The sequence below is a fragment of the Mustelus asterias genome, chromosome 6, assembly GCF_964213995.1.
Source record: "Mustelus asterias chromosome 6, sMusAst1.hap1.1, whole genome shotgun sequence".
Taxonomy (NCBI): Eukaryota; Metazoa; Chordata; class Chondrichthyes; order Carcharhiniformes; family Triakidae; genus Mustelus; species Mustelus asterias.
In genome coordinates this window covers 12,361,381-12,381,456 of record NC_135806.1, presented here as the reverse complement: position 1 = coordinate 12,381,456, position 20,076 = coordinate 12,361,381, and the positions used below count along the sequence as shown (strand labels likewise).

General features: G+C 45.2%; 1 protein-coding gene and 1 pseudogene across 1 annotated transcript in view; both read left to right on the top strand.

The window, feature by feature from the left end:
- The first annotated feature begins 2,667 nt into the window (after nucleotides 1-2,667).
- Nucleotides 2,668-20,076, top strand: part of LOC144494770 (phospholipid-transporting ATPase ABCA1-like) — a 159,262-nt gene continuing 141,853 nt past the window's right edge. The window contains exon 1 of the mRNA XM_078214083.1: nucleotides 2,668-2,803. The gene's annotated coding sequence lies outside the window, so the exon portion shown is untranslated. The remainder of the gene's footprint in view (nucleotides 2,804-20,076) is intronic.
- Nucleotides 11,269-11,490, top strand: LOC144495391 (U2 spliceosomal RNA; annotated as a pseudogene).

Below are 20,076 nucleotides of genomic sequence, written 5' to 3'. Positions count from 1 at the left end.
GCACCAACAACAATCCCATCTCTATCCCCATAAACCCACATATTTATATAAAAGCAAAATACTACAGGTGCTGGAATCTGAAACAAAAACAGAAAAAAGCTGGAAAATCTCAGCACTCAGACTTGAAACGTTGACTCTATTCTCTCTCCACAGATGCTGTCAGACCTGCTGAGATTTTCCAGCATTTTTCTGTTTTACCCCTCATATTTACCCTGTTAATCCCCCTGGCACTGAGGGGCATTTTAGCATGGCTAATCCACCCAACCTGCACATCTTTGGACTCTGGGAGGAAACCGGAGGAAACCCATGCAGACATGGGGACAACGTGCAAATGCCATACAGATAGTCACCCGAGGCTGGAACTGAACCTGGTTCCCTGGCGCTGTTAGGCAGCAGTGCTAACCACTGTGCCACCGTGCCCGTTTACCTGTGACCAGAAATGTTAGCTGTTCCTCTCTCCACAAAGGCTGCCAAGAGCTGCTGATTATTTCCAGCATTTTCCCCTTCTTATTCCATTTTTACCCCTCTGTGGTTGGCCCTCTTCCAGTGAAGTACTTTTACTCGAGAATGCTCCTTTCCCTTTTCCACAGCTAATCTAAACGTTGTGAAGCAATGATCACTGCTCCCTAAACGTTCCACCGCTGCTATATGATTGACCCCTTTCCTGAAACCAGATCCAGTAATTCCTCCTTCCGTATTGGGTGGAAAATGTACTGATCAAGCAGGTTCTTCTGAACACACTTCAGAAAGTCTTTCTCCTCTCTGCTCTTTGCACCTATCATTATCCTAATCTATATGGAGATAATTAGAGTTCGTCACTCTATAATTTTCACACCTCTGCCATTTCCCTGCAAACGTACTTTTCCATCTCTTTCCCATTCCATGTTGATGTCCTTTCACACATTAACTGATCTGCTGTGTTTCCAGTAGTGTTCTTTTTTAGTTTTCATCAACGATTTTTATATTACCTTCACTGTTCAATGTGCAGCCCCTTTATCTGCGCTCTTCAACCCCACCATTGAAATGTATGTCTTGTCACTTAATTCAGATCGCAGGATCCTCAAGTCTTACTCATCAGGAGAGACGATGGAATACCCTCCACTTGCCTGAATCAGTGCAGCTCAAATACTCAAGAAGCTCAACACCACCCAGGACAAAGCAGCCCATTTGACTGGCATCCCTTCCACCACCTTCAACATCCAATCTCTTCACCGCCAACACACACAGTGACAGCAATATGCACCATAGAATCCCCACAGTGCAGAATGAGGCCATTCAGCCCATCGAGTCTGCGCTGACAACAATCCTACCCATCCCCGTAACCTCACATATTTACCCTGTTAATCCCTCTGATACTAAGGGGCAATTTAGCATGGACAATCCACCTAACCCACACATTTTTGGACTGTGGGAGGTAACTGGAGCACCCGGAGGAAACCCACGCAGACACGGGGAGAATGTGCAATCTCCACACAGACAGTGACCCGAGGCTGGAATTGAACCTGGGTCCCTGGCGCTGTGAGGCAGCAGCGCTAACAGCTGTGCCACCGTGCTGCCCAAACTACCATCTACTAGATACACTGCAACAACACTCACCATGGCCCCTTTGACAGCATCTTCCAAAACCACGATCTCTACCACCAAGAATGACAAAGCTAGCAGTTGCAGGGTAAACACCACCAGCTGCAAATTCCCCTCCAGGTCACACACTATCCTAATTTGGAAATATATCACTGTCGCTCGGTCGAAACATTGGAACACATTCACCACATGGACTGCAGCAATTCAAGAAGGCAGTTCACCTTCTCAAGGGACATTAAGAATGGGCAGTAAAAATGATGGCCCAAGCCAGCGATGCCCACATCCCATCTAAGAATATTAAAAAACACTCACTTTGGTTCAATGAATTGGGCGCGATCTTACCGTTCACGCTCCCACTGCAGCGAGTTCGGGGAATTTGGCACCCAACCATATCTCCGTTCACTGCAGCGGGATGGGAAAATCCCGCTGGCGTGGATGGTGGTAACATTCCAGCCATTGGCCGGAATTTTACCGCCCTGCCCGCCACGGGAATCTGAGCGGGTGAGGGGCGGGCAATGGAAAGGTGCGTTGACCTCGGGCGGGATTTTACGGTTTCGGGATGAGCGAGACTGTAAAATCCCATTGTGTCTGCACCCACCTCCCCCCACTCACCCATACACGTGGTTATTAACCCCATTAAGAATTTACTGACACTTCCTGAACCATAATCCACAGTAAAGTTGGGAGGTGATACATTATATAAAAAAAAGCACATGGATCTCCGTTTGATCTGAGAATTACGTGTTTTTTTGCAACAGTAAGTGGCTTACTAACATTTCCTGGATGTTAAAGTGGCTGGGCTAACCCTGGGGCCGACTGGCAGAGAGGTTTCACCTCTCACCCTCCACCCATCCCAACCAGCTCCAAATAAAAGGGTCCCTTCAAACCAGCAGGGCACCTTACTCTCTTGCCCTGACTTCCCTTCCCCTGTTCTCAGGAGCAGATAGCGACTCGTAAACACATGTCAAGCAAGCAGGGAGAGCGAGAGAGAGAGAGGGAGAGGAGTGCATTTGACCGATAGTAACCTCGAGATTTCGATCAGCTGTATAAGAGCTACTGGAGGTTAGAGAGAAAAAAAAAACACTCTCATACTTCGCACACACACAAGAGAGGCAGAACAGTGGCTGCTGCACACAACCTGAAGAATTTTACATGGAATTGGAGTCCCTTCACTGACAACTCAACTGTACACACATCTAAAAAACACAGAGTGGGGGAACAGGTAAGAGATCAGCGTCTTACAATGAAGTTCCATTATCTGGGTTGAAATTACACGTGAAGTTTAATCTTTCCTTTCTTGATGTAGTGCAGAGGTGACAGAATTAAATCTCCTGGATTGAAATGCTTGCTAATTTAATTTAATTTGATCTTTCTTATACTGATGTGGAACTCTGTAAATCTAAATTCACGATTCCTTTGTTGTACATTGGAGCCCATTGTTCTTTCCCTCTCTCCCGATGTACATATATGTGGATTTCTCGCCCATCGCTTTGTAATTGATGTGAATTTTGATCGCGGTGGGGGTCTACTTTTGTTCCATTTCTTTTAAGGTCAGAGCAAACCATTTGGTGATTTTTGCGACCCAGGCAACTTCCTAACTTCTCGCCTTGTTTTGAGGCTGACCTGGGTTGGGGCGAGTGGATTTTTAGGTTCTATTGTTATTTGCGTGCTAATATATTCCCTCTCCTCTGATTTGAAAATCATCACTCCCCCCCAACCACATAAAGCTGTGGATGTGGGGGGATATATCTAGCAAAAGACAGGCAAATAAGATGCAACTTTTAGCTCTTAATGTCTTTTATTTATGAATGCCGGTACAATAAAGCGGGTTCTTTAAGAAATAAGTGCGAGAGGGAATGGGGGTTGTGGAAAGTAACTAAATCGTTCCCCTTTTATGCAATTTTTTTGCCCCATTTATTTTGTCAGTGCAAGTGTGTACTGCACTGCATTAAATGTAAGTTGGAGTGGGATCTGTCACCTCATATGTATAGTACATAGAGTTGTCTTCCTTTAAATGTATAAAGTGCCTGGGGTACAGCTCTCCTTAAAATGTGTGTATTGGGGGTAATTGGAAGGGAATCAGCCTCACAGCTCACTATTTATTGAATAATACCAGTCTCCTTTGCCCCAGTTACCGAATACTGGGTAGGTTTACCACCATGTATTGATTGCAAATACTTTCACAGTTCCCCCCAGCCCCTTCAGTGACCAGAAACCATCAAAAATCACTGGTCATTTATTTTTTGCAATGGGCTGTTTTTCTCTTGTCTTGCCCGGGTAGAGGGCGACAGAGAGAGAGAGAGACAGAGAGCGAACTGCAATGATAGCGGAGCCATAATATTGCTGAGATGATGCACTTGCTGTTCCCGATTGCAGTAAATGCCGACACATCACTTTAGCTTTACATTCTGAGATGTGTGTTGTGACATGAGAACGTTTTGGTGAGGTTAAGAGTGGTTATCGCTGCATTTTTTACAAAACAAGTTGTGATTGAAATCATAAAAAGCCGCAACTACTGGAACAGCTGTATTAAAAGCAATGGTTTTACTAATTGAGATGAACTGTAAAATTGAAAACACAAATAACATTTGAATTTTTAAAATTTAGCCTCAGCAAGTTTTATCATGGTGTTTTGACTACTCTGTAAGAAATTTTGGGGCAGCATGGTGGCACAGTGGTTAGCACTCCTGCCTCGCAGCACTAGGGACTTGGGTTCCAATTCTGTATAGTTTGCACATTCTCCCGTGTTTGCATGGGTTTCCTCCAGGTGCTCCGGATTCCTCCCACAGTCCAAAGGTGTGTGGGTTAGGTTAATTGGTGATGCTAAATTGACCCTAATGTCAGAGGATTAGCAGGGTAAATATGTGGGGTTACGGGAATAGGGCCTGGGTGGAATTGTGGTCGGTGCAGACTTGATGGGCAGAATAGCCTTCTTCTGCACTGTAGAGATTCTAAGGAATGGAACAGTATTCCATTTTTAAAAGTGCATTATAAAAAATAAAACGTGCATCTGTATGAAATCATAGGATCTCTACAGTACAGAAGGAGGCTATTCGGCTCATCACGTCTGCACCGACCACAATCCCACCCAGATCCCATTCCTGTAACCCTCATTTACCCTGCTAATCCCCCTGACGCTAAGGAGCAATTTAGCATGGCCAATCAACCTAACCCGCACATCTTTGGAGTGTGGGAGGAAACAGGACACCGGGAGGAAATCCACACAGACACGAGTAGAATGTGCAAACTCCACGCAGACAGTGACCCGAGGCCGGAATTGAACCTGGGTCCCTGGAGCTGTGAGGCAGCAGTGCTAACCACATTTGCTGATGACACAAAGATAGGTAGGGAAGTAAATTGTAAAGAGGACGTAAGGAGGCTACAAAGGTAATAGATCTGGCAAATGGAATGAAAGTTGGGCAAATATGCATATGGCCCTTTTGGCAGGAAGAATAAAAAAGAAGCTTATCATCTAAATCATCAGAGATTGCAGAACTCTGAGGGACAGAGAGATCTGGGTGTGCTAATGTATGAATCACAAAAGGCTAGAATACAGGTACAGCAAGTAATTAGGGAAGCTAATAGGATGCTATTGTTTATTGTGAAGGGAATTCATTACAAAATTTGGGAGGTTATGCCTCAGTTGTACAGGGCATTGGTGAGACCACATCTGGAATATTGTGTATTCCTTGCATAATTACTCATTATGTGAGGAAATATATAAATGTGTTACAAACAGTTCCGAGAAGGTTTACTAAACTAATACCAGGAATGGACTGGTTGTCTCTTGAGGAAAGGTTGGAGAGGTTAGATTTCTATCAACTGGAGGTTAAAAAAGTAAGAAGCAACCTGATTGAACCCTTTAAGATCCTGAGGGGTAGATGATAGGGTGGATGTGTAGAAGATGCTTCCTTTTGTTAGGGAATCTAGAACTAGGGGTCACTGTTTAAAAATAAAGGGACGCTCATTTAAAGTAAAGCTTTAAGTTTATTTATTAGTGTCACAAGTCGGCTTAGATTAACACTGCAATTACGTTACTGTGAAAATCCCTGAGTCGTCACACCCGGTACCTTGAGGGAGAATTTGGCATGGCCAATGCACCTAACCAGCACGTCTTTCGGACTGTGGGAGGAAACCGGAGCACCCGGAGGAAACCCACGCAGACACAGGGAGAATGTGCAAACTCCGCACAGATAGTGACCTTCAATGGCCTACCCCGACCACTAATTTTTACGTTTGTGTGGAGCCACAGAACATTCCAAAGTGCTTCAGAGCCAATGAAGTGTGTTTGAAGCATTGTCATTGCTGCATTGTAGAAAGCAATGGCAACCAATTTGCACAGAGCAAGATCCCACGAATCAAAGTGTGATAATGACTGGATAATTTGTTTGTGCTGTTGACGTGAGGGATAACTCTTGGCCAGAAAGTTGGATATTATTTAGGTCTTCTTTAATGTAATACCGTGGGATCTGCCTGAGAGAACGGGGAGGGCCTCAACTTAACATCTTACCCAAAAGATGTATTGGTGTGCACTTCAGGCAAGTGCCAGTGATCCCAGGAACTGGAGGATAGGGGATGCCCTGGGGAGGTGGTTGGAAGGGAGTGATCTCAGTGTCTGTGGGTCGACTATGGGGAGGGAGAGCCAAAGCCCCTAGGCCGCTGAGGGGAGGATGCACCAAATCTGAAGGGGCCTTCAGATTGAGCCCCATCCCACTTTCCTGCCCGAGATTGAGAGTGTTAACTTTATCTATTTGGCACCCTAATCCAACTGCTGCCAACCTAACAGTTGAAACTGAGTTGGAAAAGACCTTTAAGTGGTCATTAAGTGGCCTCTTTAAAAGCCTTAATAGGAGCATGGGCAGGCTTCCCATCCAAGGCTCTGTTTGCCCCACCATAAAATTGCATCTGGGATGTTGTGGGGGGGTGGTGGGGGGGGGGGGTGGTGACAGGATCCCGGAGGGAATCCCGTCCCTTCAATTTTATATTCCCCCACCTTGCCTCAGAACCCGTTGGAGGAGGAGGTGTGTAAAACTCTGCCCCATTCTTTCACTGCGCTGGGTCAAAATCCTGGAACTCTCTCCATAACAGCACTGAGTGTATATACAGCACTTGGACTGAAGGCGACTCACCGCCGTCTCAAGGGTAATTAGGAATGGGCAACAAAAGTGCTGACTTAGCCAGAAATCCCCATATCCCAGGACAATAATAAGACAAAGAGCCCCACAGGAATGTATGTTAAGATCATTGTTTTCAGATAATTATCTAGGTGAAGTTGCTGTAGGACATGAAGATTTTTGCCAGTTTTAGGGATGAGGAAAAAAAGAGCTGATCCGTACATAATAGGTCTTCATTCACTATCTGCATTTTAGCAACAACCTTTCTTTAGATGGAACATTCCAAGATGCTTCACAGGAATATTATCAAACAAAATTTGGGCGGCATGGTGGCACAATGATTAACACTGCTGCCTCACAGAACCAGGGACCCGGGTTCAATTCCCAGCTTGGGTCACTGTCTGTTTGGAGTCTGCACATTCTACCCGTGTCTGCACGGTGCTCCAGGTGCTCCGGTTTCCTCCCACAGTCCAAAAGATGTGCTGGTTAGGTGCCATGCTAAATCCTCCCTCAGTGTTACCCGAACAGGCGCCGGAGTGTGGCGACTCGGGAATTTTCACAGTAACTGCATTGCAGTGTTAATGTATACCTACTTGTGACACTAATAAACAAATAAACACGTTTTGGTTCCCTTGTGTGTAACATGGAAGCCTGGAAAAAAGTTCAAGGGAGCACCATTATATTGATATGAAGTATAAAAGACCCTTATGAATCACAACCATTTTAGGGAACTTTTCTGACACAAGAGAAAAGTGGACTTGGGTTGAAAGTATTTAAAATGGCGAAGAGATTGTGTCTCTGTGGGCAGATTATTTGTATTAGATAGTTTACGGAAAACAAAGAGTTACGCATATAAGCTATGTAAGCGTTCGACTTGGTTGAATGTCAGAAAGATTTTGTTCACGCAGAGGGGTTATCGACACTTGGAAGAAGTTACTGGATTGTGTGGTGAGTGCAGATTTGCCTCAACGGTTCAAAAAGGAGCTGGACGATTTCCTTGTTGTGGCTAGTTCCATTGTGTATGAAAGGTTGATGGGAATGTTTGGGTACGTGCCGCATGGTCACTGTGCAGTTTTTCTGAGTTTGTTTTGATTGCCTGAGAGGGGGTTGGGTAGGAATATTCCAGGATACATCTCCTCCTGTGTTGACATAGTGTCCTTTTATCTGTTTTTCACCTCTCCCAGGAGATTACAAAAATGTTGGTTGGAGAGAATACTGTAGGGTTTTGATCGTTTGTTGCATGACGATTGTGTGAGACTTAATGAACCGGCTAACCTTCCCCTTCTTTTTTAAAGTTTATTTATTAGTCACAAGTAAGGCTTACATTGACACTGCAATGAAGTTACTGCGAAATTCCCCTAGTCGCCACACTCCGACGCCTGTTCGGGTCAATGCACCCTAACCAGCACGTCTTTCAGAATGTGGGAGGAAACCAGAGCACCCGGAGGAAACCCACGCAGACACGGGGAGAACGTGCAGACTCTGCACAGACAGTGACCCAAGTTGGGAATCAAACCCGGGTCCCTGGCGCTGTGAGGAAGCAGTGCTAACCTGCTTTTTCATAAGTTGTTGCTCATGTTCCCATGCTTAAAATTTTACAGTAAATAAAAAATCCTCTAACAAGGCAACAAGTAATTGCGGAATAAATATCCCAATTCATTGACAATTCGAGCAGTTCATTGATGTCATCTGAACCCTGTGTTGAAATTGTCTTGTAATTGATTCCAAATCTATATGATGTCAAATAGTATATAGTTTTAAGCTACCTTAATCAGGTAAGTGGACAATGGCCTGGATAGAGTGGACGTGGAGAAGATGTTTCCGTTAGTAAGAGAGACTAGAATTCAAGGGCACCACCTCAGAGTAAAGGGACGATCCTTTAGAACCGAGATGAGGAGGAATTTCTTCAGGTGGTGCATCTGTGGAATTCATTGCCACAGAGGAGGCCAGGTCATTGAGTGTATTTAAGACAGAGATAGATAGGTTCTTGACTGGTAAGGGAATAAAAGATTACGTGGAAAAGGCGGGAGGATGGGGTTGAGAAACATATCAGCGTGATGGAATGGCAGAGCAGACTCGATGGGCTGAATGGCTTGATTCTGCACCTATATTTTATGGTCTTATGGAATGATCTCGTCTGCTGCTGTCCCATTTTACGATATTTGTTTTTGCTGGTTGCGAGTGGTATACTGGACACCAACCATAGGGTGAAAGGTACCAAAGAACTAATAATTATGGCCTAATTAGTGCTTGATAGCGAATGATAACTAACAGATGAAGAGTAGAAGAGAATGTTTTTAGCATATATGGTCATCAATTCAGTCTTCTTTACATCTGCAAGAGAACAGGGAGCGTATATTTAAATAAGGTCTTAACATGCCATCTGCACGCCCCAAAAATTATTTACAGTCAATAGATTACTCTTTTGCAATGTAGCTGGTCTTGTTAAGGTGCTCAATATTTACACAGCAAGCTCTCATCATTACCGAATGGATAAGTAATCGGTTGAGGACACCAGTGGAACCTCCTCTTGCACACGGCCCCGGGATCTCCTAAAATCAAAGGGAGTGCATGAACAGAGAAAGCTAGGAACAAGGAACTGATAAGACCACTAAATAAAAGGTCAAGAGCTCCTTTGTTTTTTCTGAGTGGAAGCACAGAGCACAAAGGCTAAATCCTTCATAAACCATTGGTTGGGCCCGTCTGAATGGTGCATTCAATTCTAGGCACCACACTCTCGGCAGGATGCCAAGGTGTTGGAACAGGTGTGCAGGAGATTTACCATACCTGTACAAAAGGTCGGGAGATTCAGTTTCGTGGAGTGACTGGAGAAGCTGGGGCTGCTTTCCTTGGAGCAGAGAAGGTGAACTGCACATCTCATAAAGGTGACCAGGACTCTGAAGGGCTTTTGGTTGAATAGATACGGAGGAACTGTTTCCAGCAGCAGCGTAAGGTTGCTGATCAGACGACACAGATAACTGGCAAAAAAGTGAGGGGGACATGTGGTGACATTTTTGTCCCCAGTGAGTTTTTACAATCTGGAAAACCACTGCCTGTAAGACTGGTGGAATCAAATTCAATCGTAATATTCAAAACAGTATTGGGTGAGCTTTGTTTTATTCATGGGGCGTCGCTGGCTGGTCAGCAGAGGCAGAGCGAGGCCTTCATGTGGTCATTAGTCGACCATTTAAGGCCAGCAATAGGCCAAAGGGTGAATGAACTGCTTGATGCTTTCCCACTCACAGGAATATGGGAGACAAAATGGGGGTGGGTGGGAAGGCAGTGGGAAGGCCATCCATTTTATTCTCCAAGCACCCTGCCCAACTTTCAAATACAGTAGTGGGGAGGAGGTGTAAAATCCAGCCTTATGATTAACCATCTAAACAATCACAAAGGAGCTTGGTGTAATATCTTACTTCAAATATGACACCTTCCACATTTCAGCATTGCTCTGTACTGTGTGGTACGTGAGATGTAATTCAGACATGTGAGACTAATCATAGAATCCCTACAATGCAGAAGGAGGCCATTCGGCCCACCGAGTCTACACCGATCACAATCCCACCCAGGCCCTATCCCCATAACCCTACTTATTTACCTGACTAACCCCTGACCCAAAGGGGCAAATTAGCATTGCCAATCAGCCTAATCCCACGTCTTTGGGGTGTGGGAGGAAACCGGAGCACCCGGAGGAAACCCACACAGACACGGAGAGAACGTGCAAACTCCACACATACAATGACTTACGCCAGAAATCGAACCTGGGTCCCTGGCGCTGTGAGGCAGCAGTGCTAGCCACTGTGTCACCGTGCTGCCCATGAGACCGATATACAGTTGTATACCTGTACGACATAGAGAATCTTGGTGCTTAGGAACAATTTTGACACTGAAATGAAAAAAAAAAATTGTGTTTCTTTTGGGGTCTTGGTTCCTGTAGAACCCCCAACAGTGCATTGTTGGAAAATGATTTTAGCAACTTGCATCCATGTGAATGCTGTGTTGGAGCCTCTGATTGCTCTGGAAACCTCTGACTGGTTCGCAATTATAATGAGGTGTTGGCGAGTGGGAGTTGGTGAATGGCGTCTGTGTTTAAAATCTGTTTGTTGTATGTTTTACTCCTACATCGTTGCGATGTTAGATCGTTTTAGTTTGTGAGTTTGTGGATCATGTAAGCAGATTTTAACTTGCGCATGATAAATGAACAGCTTTGTCTGCCTGTGATAGTTGCACAATTGAAAGTTGATAATGCAATTGGTTTGCCAAGAAATTTATGCTTGGATCAGGATTTTTTTTCTAAGCTTCATCAACATAAGCGTCCTAGCATGTTTGCAGACCATTACGTTGCAGCCTATTTCATCATTTGTTCTCCCATTTCCTTTAAAAAAACACAATTTTTCCTTTATTAAAAATGTTGCGCAAGATGGAATCTTTGGTTTGGAATCTACTGGTAATTTTTTCGGCTATATTTAGTAGAATGAAGATGAGGAAATGGAAATTGAGGAGTATTTTATGATTACATCTGAACTTTCAAGTAAAGCACTGCACTTGATCGAGGCAAGAAAATGGGCAAATAATCGCTTCTCAGCCTTTTGGCTCAGATCAAGTGTCGGATCAAGTCCAAGATGCCATATCTTGTCAACTTGGATCTTGTTTGAGTCTCTTGTGGGGACCTTAAATTGGATTCAATTGTAATTTTTGCTTTATTCATTTGTGGGATATGGGCGTCGCTGGCTGGCCAGCATTTATTGCCCGTCCCTAGTTGCCCTTGAACTGAGTGGCTTGCTGGGCCATTTCAGAGAGCAGTTGAGAGTCAACCACATTGATGTGGCTCTGGAGTCACATGTAGGCCAGACCGGGTAAGGTCGGCAAATTTCCTTCCCTGAAGGACAATAGTGAACCAGATAGGTTTTTCTGACAATCGACAATGGTTTCATGGTCATCATTACAAAGAACAGTACAGGCCCTTTGGCCCTCCAAGCCTGCGCTGATCATGATGTCTGCCTAAACTAAAAGTGCATGCACTTACGGAGTCTGTACCCTTCCATTCCCATCCTATTTATATATTTGTCTAGCTGTCCCTTAAATGCCGTTATTGTATCTGCTCCCCCCACCTCCCCAGGCAGCGTGTTCCAGACATTCACTACCCTCTGTGAAAAGAAATTGTGCCTCGCACATCTCCTCTCAACTTTTCCCCATGCACCTTAAACCTATGTCCCCTAGTACTTGACTTTTCTATCGTAGGAAAGAGCATCTGACTATCCATTAGATTCTTAATTCCAGATGTTTTTATTGAGTTGAAATTCCACCACCTGCCATGGCAGGATTCAAACCCGGGTCCCCAGAACATTAGCTGGCTTTCGGGATTAATAGTCTAGCGGATAATACCACCAGGCCATTGCCTCCCCTAATTTGGTTTTTCAGGCAAGCAAAGAATGGATTTGGGTTTACCCGGTCTACTCTGTGCATTGGCTTTGTAACTTTAAGAATGGAGTAAAAAAAATCATAAAAATAAAAATGTCCAAATGTTTTGTTTGTGGGATTCTACACCTGTTTAATCCGTATTTGATTGTGTCTGTGCTTTGCCACTGCAATTTATGAATCCTAGTAAAGGCAGAAGGGAAGACATTTATGCATTTCTGTAGCGCCTTTCCCAACTGCAATACATTCCACAGCCAGTGAAGTAATTTCCAAAGCGCAGTCACGGCTTTAATGAAGGAAACGTGGCAACCAATTTGCATACAGCAAATGTGACCAGATAATCTCTTTTGAGAGGGTGTTGGATGAGGGATAAAAATTGAATGGGACACTGCGGACAAATTCCAAAATCTTCTTCAAAGCCATGGGATCGTTTATAGGCGGTCGGGCCTCTGTTTCATGACACATCAAAAATTGGCTCTTCTAACAGAACTGCACTCACTCAGCACTGCGCTGTGTCCGCCTGGATTTTTAGAAACAGAGTACAGAAAAACATTGATTTGAAAGCAATCGGTATTATTTCCACACTGATTTCAGAAATCAGGTGGGAGGCACTTGCTTGCAAGGCTCACAACCCCTGATTTTACCAAAGAAGAAAATGCTGGAAAATCTCAGCAGGTCTGGCAGCATCTGTAAGGAGAGAAAAGAGCTGACGTTTCCAGTCCAGATGACCCTTTGTCAAATCCATCCATTTTACCATCCATTCAAGTCAATGGACAGAAAATCATGGGTTACCTAGCTGGGAACATGCTGATCTGAATTCCCTTGAGCACCATTGGCAATGACTGGGGAATCAGTGCTGAAGTACATCAGTAAGAAGTCTCACAATGCCAGGTTAAAGTCCAACAGCCATTTCATCTGGTGTTGTGAGACTTCTTACTGTGCCCACCCCAGTCCAACGCCGGCATCTCCACATCATAAGAACATCAGTGGCACTGAGGTGGTGCCGCATATTATCACAAAAATCAGGCTTAAGCCTCTCCGGCTTAATTCGTAACCTCAACTTGCTGGCACTCGTAAATGATAATCTTCCAACTCTGACTGTCATATCATTGGAAATCCATATCCGAGGCATCTGGCAACTTTGGTCGAGAAAATCTGTCACGGCATGCCTATGTTTTGTAACAGTTCGTGCGGATAGAAGACACATTTAGCGATGACACTAAACTGTGACTCAGTCGTGAACACTTCAAATGGAAAATAAAATTGAAGATTCTATAGGAAGTCTTGCATTGCATTCTTAAAGCTGTACTTCTTCACTATTTATAGCTGAACAACTCAAATTGATTATATTAAAAAAGGATTAATTTGAAATGAGTTAGGAAGTCAGCGGAGTTGATCCTTAAGAGGTGTTACCTTTACAAACAGTGCATTAACTTTATTTTTCTCTTGTTAAACGAGCACAATGCTCAGCCCAGTCAAAGTGCATTGTTTTGTTATTTAATATGGTAATGTTTTCATGGTCAAGGGTGGAATATCCTGGCTCTTCTCATCGGCAAGATCTTCTGGTCCAGCTGATATCAAACTCCTGCCATGGCGTTCCCAGCGGTGGAGGCGGGTGGATCCTGTGGGAAATCCCATTGAGAGTTGTGGGATCAGAAGATCTGACCACCAGTGGGCTGCCTCCCTGGTGGGGGCATGCAGAAAATCACCCCCCCTCCCCCCCCCCCCAGATTTATACTGGGCTCCATCTATATATGCAGGAAGACACAGTAAGAAGTCTCACAACACCAGGTTAAAGTCCAACAGGTTTATTTGGTAGCACAAGCCACAAGCTTTCGGAGTGCTGCTCCTTCATCAGATGAGTGGGAGTTCTGTTCACAAACAGGGCATATAAAGACACAAACTCAATTTACAGAATAATGGTTGGAGTGCGAGTCTTTACAGGTAATCAAGTCTTAAAGGTACAGACAACGTGAGTGGAGAGAGGGTTAAGCACAGGTTAAAGAGATATATATTGTCTCCAGCCAGGACAGTTAGTGAGATTTTGCAAGCCTAGGCAAGTTGTGGGGGTTACAGATAGTGTGACATGAACCCAAGATCCTGTTTGAGGTTGTCCTCATGTGTGCGGAACTTGGCTATCAGTCTCTGCTCAGCAACTCTGCGCTGTCATGTGTTGTGAAGGCCACCTTGGAAAACGCTTACCCGAAGATCAGAGGCCGAATGCCCGTGACCGCTGAAGCGTTCCCCAACAGGAAGAGAACACGCTTGCCTGGTGATTGTCGAGCGGTGTTCATTCACCGAAATGGTGCATTTGCAAAAATTTGGATGTTAAGGTGATGTCCCAAAAGTTATTTTTTTATTCATTCATGGGACATGGGCGTCGCTGACTGGCCAGCATTTATTGCCCATCCCTAGTTGCCCGAGAGCAGTTGAGAGTCAACCACATTGCTGGGGCTCTGGAATCACATGTAGGCCAGACTAGGTAAGGACGGCAGGTTTCCTTCCCTGAAGGACATTAGTGAACCAGATGGGTCAATGCCCAATGTGCCACTGACTTTGCTTTCCACGTCACTGTATGCTCTGATGGGGATGAAAGCGGCCAGCAATCTTTGGACATTTTTGCTTTTTTTCCTCACTGACCTCCAGTCCTCTCCTTCCTGCCTCAGCTTCATTTTGAAGCAGATTTTCAGGTACACATCGTTAAGTATCAAAACAGGCAACATTGAAACTTTTATTTCTGCTGATATCAGTTGGCTCATTTAATATTAAGAGACAGAAAACTCACAATATGAGTACAATTGTGACTGTAGTAAAAACAGGACTAAAAATCATTATAGGCAGTAATATATACAGCATCTTACAGCAGGCAGGGTGGCTGACTGCTCTAAAGTTCTGTCAGGTCGCAATTATCTCTGGAGGCATGGGTTATATCCAACTTCTAATTATGTCTTTACATAAAGAGAACAATTTAATGACCATGATCTTATTGAATGGCGGAGCAGGCTTGAGGGGCCCTATGATCTACTGCTGCTCCCATTATTTATGTTGAGAAGGGGAGAGGCGACAATTGGTAGAAGCAGTGACAGCAGTGTGCATCACCTACAACATGCACAGCAGCAACTCAGCAAGGCTCCTTCGCCAGCACCTGCCAATCCTCCAAACACTGCCACCTAGAAAGACAAGGGCAGCAGATGCATGGGAATACCAGTGCTTGCAAGTCTCCCTCCAAGCCACGCACCATCCTGTCTTGGAACCGGGTCACCATTCCTTCACTGTCGCTGGGTCAAAATCCTGAAAATCCCTTTTTCCAACAGCACCTGTGCCGCGTGGACTGCGGTAGCTCATGAAGGTAGCTCATCATCACCTTCTCAAGGGCAATCCACATCCCATGAAAACATTGAAACAAAAATCTTGGAAGAGAAACCACATTTGTGCTCCATAAATGCAAAGACTTGAACAAAATAGCTTTAACTTGGCCAATTCTTCATACTTCCAGACTGTCCCAGGCGCGTTTCCCAGTGGGATTTATTGATCCACTTGGGCCAACTCTTCACTGCAGCCACATGCAAGAAAATTCCAGAAACAGGAATCACAGATAGAGATCGATTAGGAAATCTTGGTTAATTTTATATTTCCTCTCCAACCCTGCACCACACTGGGAAGTAGTCAATGGTGATGATTCCTTTAAGGATCCATCTGAAAAGTAAGGGTCACATGACCCAGGGAAACAATCAGGAGGCAGGGTGGGGGATCACCCTGGTAAGCTCCGGTTTCTGTTCCTGGAAGCTGACTGGCAGCCAAGAGGCTGCTAGCCTCTATTATTGTTATATGTAAATAAGCGTTGTAATTGTTATTTAGCCACCTGATGAACAGGAATTATTATATTGTCATTTCCTAGTTGCCACTCCAGCAGCTGATCCATAAGACCATGAGATATAGGAGCAGAATTAGGCTATTCGGCCCATCGAGTCTGCTTCGCCATTCAATCATGGCTGATATTTTTCTCATCCCCATTCTCCTGTCTTCTCCCCATTACCCCTGATCCCCTTATTGATTAAGAACCTATCTGTCTCTGTCTTAAAGACACTCAGTGACTTGGCCTCCGCAGCCCTCTGTGGCAAAGAGTTCCACAGATTCACCACTCTTTGGCTAAAGAAATTTCTCCTCATCTCTGTTTTAAAGGAGGTTGTGCCTTCGAGTTCTAGTCTCTCCCATTGAGCATTGCATTTCTGCTGACTGGTATCCTGTATATGTGAGTGAAATATAAAAGCAAAGGCTTCCATTTATACTGCGCTTTTCATGACCATCATATGTCTCAAAGGAGTTTCCAGCCAATGATGTACTTTTGATGTATAGTCCCTGTTGGTTTGTATCTTTATATGCCCTGTTTGTGAACAGAACTCCCACTTATCTGACGAAGGAGCAGCGCTCCGAAAGCTAGTGGCTTTTGCTACCAAATTAACCTGTTGGACTTTAACCTGGTGTTGTGAGACTTCTTACTGTATTTACCCCAGTCCAACACTGGCATCTTCACATAATGTAGGGCACACAGCAACCAATTAACACACAGGAAATTCCCACAAGCAGCAATGTTATAATGACCAGATAAGCTACATTTTGACTTGTTGATTGTAGGATAAGTATTCATCATAGAATCATAGAACCCCTACAGTGCAGAAGGAGGCCATTTGGCCCATCGAGTCTGCACCGACCACAATCCCACTCCAGGCCCTATTCCCGTAACCCCTCACATTTACCCTGCTAATGCCCCTGACACTAGGGTTAATTTAGCACGGCCAATCAACCTAACCCGCACATTTTTGGACAGTGGGAAGAAACCGGAGCATCCGGAGGAAACCCACGTGGACACGGGGAGATTGTGCAAACTCCACACAGATGGTGACTCAAGGCCAAAATTGAACCCGGGTCCCTGGCACTGTGAGGCAGCATTGCTAACCACTGTGCCACCGTGCCACCCCACCTAGCCCCGACGCCACAGACAATCAGCCTGCTGTACATCCAAATGGTTCCATGGAATCTTTTACATCCACACCCACAGGCAGATGGAATGTGGGGTTATGGGGATAGGGTCCGAGTGGGCTTGTTGTCAGTGCAGGCTTGATGGGCCGAAGGGCCTCCTCCTGCAATGTTGGGATCCTATTCTATGCAACAAACCTTGCTCAGTTAAACAACTCATCCAAAAAATGGTACCTCCAACAGTGCGGCACTTCCTCAGTACTGCACCGGAGAGTTGGCTTTGCAGCTTTCAGTGCTGGGACAGGACTTGAACTCAGGGATTTATAGGTGAGATTGCTGCCAACTGAGCTAGGGTTGTCACTCATGGTTATTAGATCTTACTTCCAAGATCATTAACATAAAAAGTTGAATCCTAACTAAATATTGGAGGTGACTTCATCTGCGCCATACTCAAATATATGCAAATATGAACACATTTGGGCGGCACGGGAGCACAGTGGTTAGCACTGCTGCTTCACAGCTCCAGGGACCTGGGTTCGATTCCCAGCTTGGGTCACTGTCTGTGTGGAGTTTGCACATTCTCCTTGTGTCTGCGTGGGTTTTCTCCGGGTGTTCCGGTTTCCTCCCACAGTCCAAAGATGTGCGGGTTAGGCTGATTGGCCATGCTAAAGTTGCCCCTCAGTGTCCTGAGATGCGTGGATTAGTGGGTAAAATATGTAGGGATATGGGGGTAGGGCCTGGGTGGGATTGTGGTCGGTGCAGACTCGATGGGCCAAATGGCCTCTTTCTGCACTGTAGGGTTTCTATGATTTCTATGATTCTATGATTTGTCTCTTGGCAGTCACGCTAATTCGCAGTGGGTTTAAGCAGGAATTTCACCAGTGTTTTTAAAAGTCAATATGCTTCAAAGTGTGTATAGCTGTTAATTTAGGAAGGTGTCCATGTGCACAAGATAACTTGAGCCAGCCATGTCAGTGCAGACTCAATGGGCTGAAGGGTCTCCTCTGCACTGTATAATGCTATGATTCTGTATGATTCTATGAATTGAAGATAGTCTAGGAGACTATTTTTGTGTGACCAATATGGCCATCATGGTGCATTTGCTTGGTCCGCACCAGAAATGCACTGCATGTTCATAGAATCATAGAATCCCTACAGTGCTGAACGAGGCCATTTGGCCCATTGAGCCTGCATGAACAATGGTCCCACCCAGGCCCAGTCCCCATACCCTACATACTTATCATTCCAATCCCCCTGGCACTAAGGGGCAATTTTAGCATGGCCAGTCAAGCTAAACTGCACATCTTTGGAGTGTTGGAGGAAACCGGAGCACCCGGAGGAAACCCACACAGACACAGGTATAATGTGCAAACATCACATGGTTGCCCAAGGCCGGAATTGAACCCAGGTCCCTAGCACTGTGAGGCAGCAGTGCTAACCAATGTGTCGTGCTGTAGTCATACCAAGGACCTCTGACCATCGAAACTGCCTTAAGTTCCTATGCACTTGTAATATTGTTATGGATTCCGAGTCCCCTGCTTTGTGTCCTGCGGTATGTTTAAAATTTATTTATTAGTGTCACAAGTAAGCTTACATTCACACTGCAATGAAGTTACTGTGAAAATCCCCTAGTCGCCACACTCCGGCACCTGTTCGGGTACACTGAGGGAGAATTTAGCGTGGCCGATGCATCTAACCAACACGTCTTTCGGACTGTGGGAGGAAACCAGAGCACCCGGAGGAAACCCACGCAGACACGAGGAGAAGGTGCAGACTCCGCACAGACAGTGACCCGAGGCCGGGAATGGAACCCGGCCTGGTGCTGTGAGGCAGCAGTGCTGCTGGATAATGGAATAATAGGCAAGGTGGGTGCCTGTTCTCATTTGTACAATCTCAGAATCACACCAAGGAGATGAGTCTCAGGGTTACTTCGTTGGGACAGTGGAGAGGAGGAGGATGCCAACAAATGGGGCGCATTGATAGCTGAACTGGTGTTTTGAGTTCAATGGAGTGCTGGATTGGGGAGGTCATGGTAGGCAATGTTTAATTTCTCCTTTGAACATCATGCATCTTTTGTCTCAAATCCAAATTCCTGCTTGCTGTTTATTCTGTTCTGGATCATTCCGTGAAGAAAGTCCGCAGGTTCGTTGGACTTGTTGGAGTGTGTTGACTGCGAAACCACTCAGATTTCCCTTTTTTTTTCTGCTCGCACCCCCTCCCTCCCCACAAGTTCACTTTTTCAGTTTCAGTCTTGGGATCTGAAGTGCTTCTAGGGTTAGGGTGCAGCAGGGTTTTTTGTTGTGTGTTGTTTGGTGGTGACAGGAAATGTTTTGGTTCATGTCCACAGAAGTTGCTCACATGCCAATGTTCAGCCAAGTGAGAGAACAGGGTCCAGGACATTTTTTAAAAATGAATTAATTTGGCTTTTGTCTGCTCCCGCCATCACAGAATCACAGGGTTGTTACGGTGCAAAAGGAGGCCATTTGGACCATCATGTCTGCACTGGCTCTCCACGGCGGCACAGTGGTTAGCACGGCTGCCTCACAGTGCCAGGGTCCCGGATTCGATTCCCGGCTTGGGTCACTGTCTGTGTGGAGTCTGCACGTTTTCCCCATGTCTGCGCGGGTTTCCTCCGGGTGCTCTGTTTTCCTCCCACAGTCCAAAGATGTGCAGGTTAGGTGAATTGGTCATGTTAAATTCTCCCTCAGTGTACCCAAACAGGCGCCGGAATGTGATGACTAGGGGATTTTCACATCAACTTCATTACAGTGTTAATGTAAGCCAACATGTGACACTAATAAATAAAGTTAACTTTACTGATGAGCATTAAGCTTTAGTGCCATTCCCTTGCCTATTGCCCATTTCCCTGCACATTATTTCCATTCAAGTCATCATGTAGTACCCTCTTGAGTGCCTCATCTCACTTTGGATTTAAAGAGGGGTTAATTGACAATCCTCAAGCTACGATCCATTCGTAGTCAAACCC